At 41.2% G+C, this 8,354-nt stretch overlaps 1 protein-coding gene across 27 annotated transcripts in view; it reads right to left on the bottom strand.

The window, feature by feature from the left end:
• Window positions 1-8,354, bottom strand: part of LOC105292562 — a 713,386-nt gene that overhangs the window by 190,668 nt on the left and 514,364 nt on the right. The window lies entirely within an intron of this gene.

Raw genomic sequence — 8,354 nt, 5'->3', positions numbered from 1 at the left:
TTTTGTCAGCATAAAGCCAGAGGGAAAAGAACCAACCAAGAAGAAACAGAGACACGTGGCAAAACACGTGGAATTAAAGACAAAAAAAAGGAGGGATCCCATTAGGAAAGTGATGAAGACGATCAAAAGGTAGAGGGAGGTCAAGAAGAACAGACCCAAGAAACACCACTGATAATGTGATTGCAAGAGCAATCTCAGCCTCGCCACACACGGAGCGTGTCCAGTCTCGAGGGAAAAAAAGAAACTCTAGCGAAAGTCAATGCCGTAGGTGTGGATTGAGCTTCCTCACAGTTCAGTGGTAAATGGAGATAGAATGAAGGTAAATACAGCAGTGAAAATAGAAATAAGGAAAAGTAGATGGAAGGGGGGGGTGATTTTATCATAAAAAGCAAAACACTGTGGTAGGCAGAAGGGTTGAGTGCAAGAAAATGAGAGACGGATGCTATAAAAAAAACGGCAGATAATTGTTATATCGAGTTTTCTTGGAGCGGGGACAGTAAGAGGAGATGGAATTGAGAGTTCGGGTATAAGAATATCTTCTTCCAGCAGAAGAAGGAAGGGAAAACTAAGAAAGTTTAAGACAGGTGTGAAATATGTCAGGTCTCTTAAGGCTTAGAAAGCTCTTCCCCAAAGACAGAAACAAAGACAGACAATACTAAATTATTCAGGGCCTAAGCTTCAAAGTCTGAAGAACATCAAGGGCCACAGGCGTGTTGGAGCTCAGCGGCACCGGATAGCTGCCTGGATCCTTGCAATATAAATAAGATTCCCACAGAATAGGGCAAGGAACACAGTGCATAGACCTTGAGGTGCTACATAAAAAGCAACTTTGCCGCTCATACAGGAAAGTCCCTTGAAAGCTTTAAGGTTTATCCACATGATAAGAATGACTAAATCAAGGAGTGACTGTGGTCTTGGACTGAATTGGACAACCCGGAATACAGTCCAGATTTTGCCACTAATCCTCGGGTGATCCAGCCAAGTCACTTTTTCCCTCTGCTTCTCCATTTCCCTCCTTTACAACATGGATAATAGGCTTAGTGAATCTTGTTAGCTTTCCTAGTTCAGAATGAACGTGCAGTAAGGCCTTTCAGAGCTGACAGTGTTTTCTTGCGTCTGGCTTCATGAAGCAAGGGCCCCAGGTGAGTGCTGAGCAGTAAGGCATCCTCAGACACTGACACATGGAAGACAGACTACACATCTTTCGTGAAAAGCATTTCGAACAGGTTCGAAGAGCCTTAAGTAAATTTATGCTGAAGGAAAGACCGGAAACCTAGGTGTCTTTAGAGAACTACATAGAGTTGACCCTTGAACAATGTGGGCTTGAACCGCGTGCGTCTACTTATAGGGAGATTTTTTTCAATACATACAGTAAATGTATTTTCTTTTCCTTACGATTTTCTTAATAACATTCTCTTTTCCCTTGTTTACTATACTGTAAGGATACAGAATATTATGTACATATAACATATAAAATATGTTAATTGACTGTTTATGTTATTGGTCAACAGTGGGCTATTTGTACAGTTGGGCCTCCACATCCACAGATTACCAGCTGTGTATCAAAAATACTATTTTCAAACTGCAGTTGGTTGAATTCACGGGCCGACGGCAGTTAGGGTTTTTGGGGAGTCAAAGCACCCCTAACCCTGGCATTGCTCAAGGGTCGACTATATAATTATATATAATAGAGAAGATTAAAAGCAATCAAAATGTCTCAATTCAATGGGAATATTAAATGCAATGAATATATGCTGTCATTAAAAATAGGCTTTTAAAGTTGAGTTAACATAATGGATATTGAGGAGTCATTAAAATGTTTGGTTAATTGTTTAAGATAATGGAAATAGGCCAAAGCTTCCAGCTTTCAAAAATGCCAGTGCCTCCCAATACTCTCTGGTATTTTTTCCTTAGCTTCTATCACCACCTGAAATCTGCATATTTTACTTATCATGTTTATTTTTGTCTCTCCAAACTGGGAAATGAGCTCCATGAGGGTCATAATAATTTTTTTCTCTTTTGTTCCCTGCCTAAGCCTCATTTCCTAGAGAAGTACTTGGCAGATAGTAGGCATTCATCAAATATTTGTTGAATGAATAAATTTAATGTCAAGTGAAAAAGCAGATAAAATTAGATACAGAGAATGATGATTCTAATTTTATAAAGCTAAATATAAATGTGTACGTGAGTCTGAGTATGTCTTGGATATTTATCGTAAAAAATATTTCATCTTGAAATGAAAAAGTATGAAAAAAGACAAAATAGCCACTCATTTTTAAAAACAGGTGATTTGGCATCAAATTCAGTATGATTATCAGTGAGATTTAGCTGTGTGTGTGTGTGTGTGTGTGCGTGTGCGCGTGTGATAATATTGCGTTGATACTTCCTGGTCCCTTCATTCAATTCTGTGGCAGTCCTGAATCTTTCTAATACTCCCCACCTCCATTGCTTCTTCTATGATCTAAGCTTCCACCATTACCTCTCACTTAAACTGACACAAAGTCGGCTGGTCTGTCTGATCACTCTTGATCCTACAATCCATTTTTCAAACAGCTTCTACAGTTTAAAACTAAAAAATTAATCCCACTATTCCCCTATGAAAAAACCCTCAACAGCTTTCCTTCTCGCTCAGAATAAAATCCAAATTCCTTACTAACAATGGCCTAAGACTCTGGCCAACTTCCCCAAACTTATCTCTTGCCAAGCTGCTCCACAGTCACCTCACTTTACTACATTTTTCCCTTGTCCTCAAAACTCAAAAACTTGGGCTTCTCTCAAACTTTTGTACCAGACTTACCTCTTCCTGAAATGCCCCTCCCCCAGATTATGTCAAGCTGGCTGCTTCTCATTCTCCAGGTCTCTGTTTAACATCACCTTTTAGAGAGCCCTGTGGGACCACCGTCCACTCCAATTCCACACGATTCACTTTCCTTCTATTGCTTTGCTCCGCTGAAGTTAAAACATTTATCCTTGTCTCAAATCATCTTGTCCGTTCACTTATACGTTTATTGCATGTATCCATCTTCTTCCCTACAAAGTAAGCTTTCTGAGAGCAGGAAGCTTGTCTTCCTTCTTCTCTCTGTTCCCAAGATCAAGCACAATCCTGGACACATGTTGCTACTCAACAACTACCTTCTCGGTGACTGAATGAATGATTCTGACCTTGGCACATATCTGCTCCAAAGTGTGGTACATCTCCTACTCCATTCTTGGGATCTTTCATTCTGGTTCTTTCATCTTTGACCTTACTTTTGTAAGACTTTGAGCCAAGACGTGGACTTCAAATGATAAAAGTCTGAGTAAAGATATAAGCAGAGGACACGCTAGGATGAGGACATGTGTGAGAAAAGGGACAGAGAGAGGTAAGGGATGTGATGGTGTTCATTAAAAGCTGTTGTGAAGTCCGCAGTGGTCATATTGATCAGAACTCTTTTCTTTATGAGACAGAGAGCCAAACCGAACTGCTGTAAGCAAAACAAACAAAAAACAATTTTTGAGAAAGAATTTATTCACGTTACAGGAAAATTTAAGAGTACGCTGGCTTCAGGCTTTGGTGTATCGAGGTGATCAGAGAATGTTATCAGAAATGCATTTCTTGAACCCTTCATCTCTGTTCCTTCTGCACTGGCATTTTTCCAAGCAATCTCTTCTTGAGTAGAAGTGACTACCAACAATTTCAGCTTAAAACATAATAGCTTAGCAATATCAGTAAAGAGATATCCCTTCTTTCCCAATAGCTATAGCAAAAATTTCAGAAGGTCTTTGCTAGCCAGCTGTATTAGTTGGCTATTGCTTCAAAGAAAACCACCCTAAAACTCATTATTTAAGACAGTGATAATTCATTCTTGCTCTCGAGTCTGCAGGTTGGACTGCTGGTTCTGGGAGTCTCAGCTGGGCTCACTGATGCACCAGCTGTGGGACAGTTGGCTCTGCTGTCTCGTCCGGGCTCTCTACGTGTTTGTGCGATGGCAGTCTGGCTGTTCTGGAATAACTGTAACTGGAAAAACTGGGCTCTCCTCTATGTGTCCCTTATCCTCCAGCAGTTTAGCCCAGACTTCCCGCATGGCAGTGGCGCAGTTTTATGATACAGGGTGGAAAGCGACATGGCAACTTGAAGTCTAGACTGAGAATTAGCACGACACGATCGCTGCTACCTTCTATCGGCTGCGCCCAGTCACGAGGCCCATTCATACTGAAAGAACTGGGAGGAACTTAATAAAAAGAGCTGCAAAGTCATGTTGCAAACAGCATGGATAGAGGGAAGGTGGAAACCGAGATGATTTTTGCAATCCATCTCAGACTGGACTTGGGTCAAGGGCCCATCAGTAAACGTTAGGCCACACCAAGTGTGGACAGAAAGCTTAGGAGTGATGGCTTCTAAGGGAAAAGTGAAGTGATGTTCCCATAAGAAGTGATGATTAGCAAGCAAATCCAGCCATTTCCACTACATGGATGTACAAGCAGGAAGTCAGTTTATCATAGTGATTTAGAGCATAAGGTTTTGATTCAGGCTGTTGATGTTGGAATCATAACACTGCCACTTACTCGGTGTGTTTAACACATTACTTCACCTCCCATATCCCAATTTTCCCATCTGTAGAATAGAAATAATCACAGTTCTTCCCTCACGGAATTCTTTTGAGGATCAAATGAGACCGTGCAAGTCAACTGCTTAAAGGAGAAACCGGCACTTTGCAGTGTTCACTGCTGTTTTTCATTTGTATTATTCTTTGGCAATTGTGAGGTTTTAAATAATTATGACAAAAAGAGAGACATGTCAGGAACATCATTTAAAGGAAAGAAGCTTGGCTTTCTTTCTAACGATGGAGTGAGATTTCTCCCTTTCATCTCCACTATATTTGCCCCACTGAATTCAGTTTCTAGTATCACGTTAGAGCTGCAGGGGGAAAACATTCTTCCATAAAGAAAGCTAGGTAAATTTCAGGCTTAAGAAAACAAAAGCGATAAGTATAAGCCTGTGGCAAGGGCACAAAGCTGTGTTAGCATGGTTCCAGGGTAATACTGCAGCCCACCATCAATTATTAAACCGGGTCAATATTTGTGGCCCGGAAAAGCATTTTAGCATATATTATTTATGCAGATGGCTGTAATAGGTACTCCATCCTTGAATATGGAGCTTCAAGAGTGGAATGCTATTAATGAAAAAAGTACTTGGCCCAGGAAATAGGAAATCTCCCTTTCCAGAAAAATGTCAAAATGCGATTCTCTCTCCCTCTCTCTCTCCACTATCTTATTTCTCCACAAGAAACGAATTTCTAATAAATCTATAATTACTGTGCTTCTCCAAGTCAGATATTATGCTGGGTGCTGCAGAGAAGGTAAAGAAGGTTCTAGGAAAAATAAATATTGATTCTGGCCCTCAAAAAGCGTACAGTCTGGTTTGAGTAAATATAATTTCAAGTTTGAAGCAGGGGAGAAAAGGTCTGTATTATCAAAGGCTGTAACGTGGGATAGAGACAGATGTTTACAAAGTTAAGTTCAGGTCAGAGGTGATCAGCATGAGCTAAACACTCCTGATGGGCATATAGTAGGTGGCATTTCCCTCTGAATTTGAAAGATGGCCAGATGGGAGGGGCAAGGAGAGGAGGTCAGAGGTTGCATTCTGGAGTTGGCAAGTCTATGAAGAAGACAGCACAGAGGTAGAGGTGAGTTAGCGAGTTAGCTGCACGTGGAGAAAGAGGCGCCTCACTAGAGGAGACTCACTTGGGTTCGGAGAGGCAGAAAGAGCTGACTGTTCAAGAGGGGACTCTCCCATGCTTTGATCTATGACAAAATGTGACTGCCAAAAAGAGGTCATTAGACTTGATCTTATAAGCAATATGAAGCTGCTGTAGGTCAAAGTCACTCTTGTATTAACTCAATAAATAATAATACGATTTTCTTGAATGATTACTGTGTGTCAGTCCTGTGCTACAAGCGATAGGGCAAAAGGGCTTTAGAGATGGACAAGCTGATAACCTTCTTCTAAGGAACCAAGGAACCAATGGAGGGCTCACACACACACACACACACACACACACACACACACACACACACACACACACACACACACCTCCCCCCTCTACTACTATCGATAAAGCCCGAATTGCATTACGAGAAGCGCAAATGGCCATTCGGAGGTTAGATAGCTTTGGACAGCAGGAAAGAAAACATGTGTGTGACTGTCAAGTTTTAAAACTTTCACTAGAATGAGCTCAATTAACCTCTCTGGTTGTAGCAAGTAGTTATTAATTTCTAGGCTGAATTAGACAATTCTGGTTCTTTGCTCTTCACGTCATGTCTCAGAAACCCAGCAAGCCTGTCACCAGGCAGGGGCACTCACGCCATGCTCTGGGAGCTTTCTGGCCCCACTTAGGTCTTACACAGGACTCTCTTTGGCATCTCGACACCAGTTCAGCTCCAAAAGCCTAACGCGGAAGGTGCTCAGGAAAAGGGACATGTTTAGCTCTCTGGAAGCACAGAGATGTTTCTCGCCCACGTGAAGCTCTGGCTTTGTACTGAGAGGTGAGCAGTACGTAGGGCAGATGGCACCTTTTCTCATCCATTTACTGGGTCTCTGTGCTCCTCCTTGAGTGAGAGAACACTGTGAAGAACATGGAGGTCGTCTCCAAAGTCAACAGGCAGTAATTACTGCGAGGCATCTACTCCCTCCACCCCCATCCACCTTCCCACATTTTAAATAATGATAGTGGCAGAGATTAAGGGCTCCCACTGTGCCTGAACTAAACGTTTAACATACAATATATCCTTCAGTCCTCACAGAAACCCTATGAGGTGGGTATCATTCTCATCTCTATTTTACAGGTGAGATGAAGTAGAGGTTAAATAATGTGCCCAAAGACAGTTATCTAGCAGCTGCTGGGAGCTGGATGCAAATGAAGATGTGTGGAAGTTCCATCTTGGGGAATGGTGTACATCTTTCTGAATGTACTCTGACACAGTGTCCATAATAAAAAGCTTCTTGCTCTGAAACAGGAGAATTTGTCACCTCTAAGGACTGTCTTGTACCGTAGTAAATGCTCAATAAATATTTGTTGAATGAGTAGATAAATTAATTTGTGTTATGTGTTTCATATATTCAGGTAGGTTCATATTTATCTATCAAAATGCATCAATATGCCAGATGTAAATTCTAAAAAGGTATACATAGGTAATTATCTATTATTCTGTCCCCTACTGGATGATAAGCTATGTAAGGATAACACTGGGTCTAGTTACTGCTACATGTCAGCTCCTGAGTGCTCAGCTCATAAAAGGCACTCATTACATAGGGGTTGAATTTCAACATAAATGTACAAATACTTATCGAAGAATATACATCTAAATATTTTACATACATGTAAGTCTACATATACACATATCACATGACGTATGATGGTATTCTTGCAAATGTTTGTCATATTTTCTCAATGGGCTAAGGAGTCCTCTTGGATAAATCTTTGGAGTTTATATTCAACAGAGAGGAAAATATAAATGACCAGATCTGGAGAGTTATCATCAAATTACCCCAGAAAATCTTGATCCAATAGAATAATATCTATTTCCGAGTCCTCACTGCAGCAACTTGCTGACGGATGATGTAAAGAAAACGCAGAAGCAGGAAACAGTTATTACCTTTTAGGCTGTTCCTGTGATTGGGGTAATGGATCCCACCCGTTAAACATGCAGGGGAGAGCACGGTCCACACCAAGAGCAAGCACCACCACGGTTCAGCCACCAGAGACACTGGAAAACATATAGGGCTTTTAACAGTAAGAACCCAGACCCAGGTTTACATCCCTCCTTTAACATATGAGCAGGTGGGGGATTTGCTCTAAATGTCCAAAGATTAGAATCTTTGAAAAATGACTGGAAAGAAGCAAGGATCAGAAATGAGAATTCACGTAGTTTGGAACCAGGTATATTTGGCTTCTCATCTCAGCTCCCCTACCCTCTCCACCTTTCCGTTTGCCTTCATCAGTCTTCAGTATCCCCATCTGCAGGATGGTCCCGGCAGTAGTAGCTACTGTATATGGTTACCATGAAATCTAAGGAAGATACCATATGTAAAGTGGTTAATGAGTGCCTGCAGAAGCACAACTCAATAAATGTTAGAACCACTAACTTCTCTTACTGCAAATATAACCTTTGGGAGGTTATAGTCAACATATTAGAGCTAGCAGAGCTGTGGCCCCCCATCCAATCTAACTCAGTAGAATCTAGAGGTAGTGAGTTTTCTTCTAACCATCTTACTTTTGCAGACAGGTGGTAACTCAGCTAAGTTGAGCAGGGCTTTTTCGTGTTTATCTATCGAGATATATCTATTGATTTCCTCCATAGCAGGGCCTTTATAA

The sequence above is a fragment of the Pteropus vampyrus genome, unplaced genomic scaffold, assembly GCF_000151845.1.
Source record: "Pteropus vampyrus isolate Shadow unplaced genomic scaffold, Pvam_2.0 Scaffold59, whole genome shotgun sequence".
Taxonomy (NCBI): Eukaryota; Metazoa; Chordata; class Mammalia; order Chiroptera; family Pteropodidae; genus Pteropus; species Pteropus vampyrus.
The sequence above is the reverse complement of the archived record's forward strand: the minus strand, read 5'-3'. Positions and strand labels throughout refer to the sequence as shown.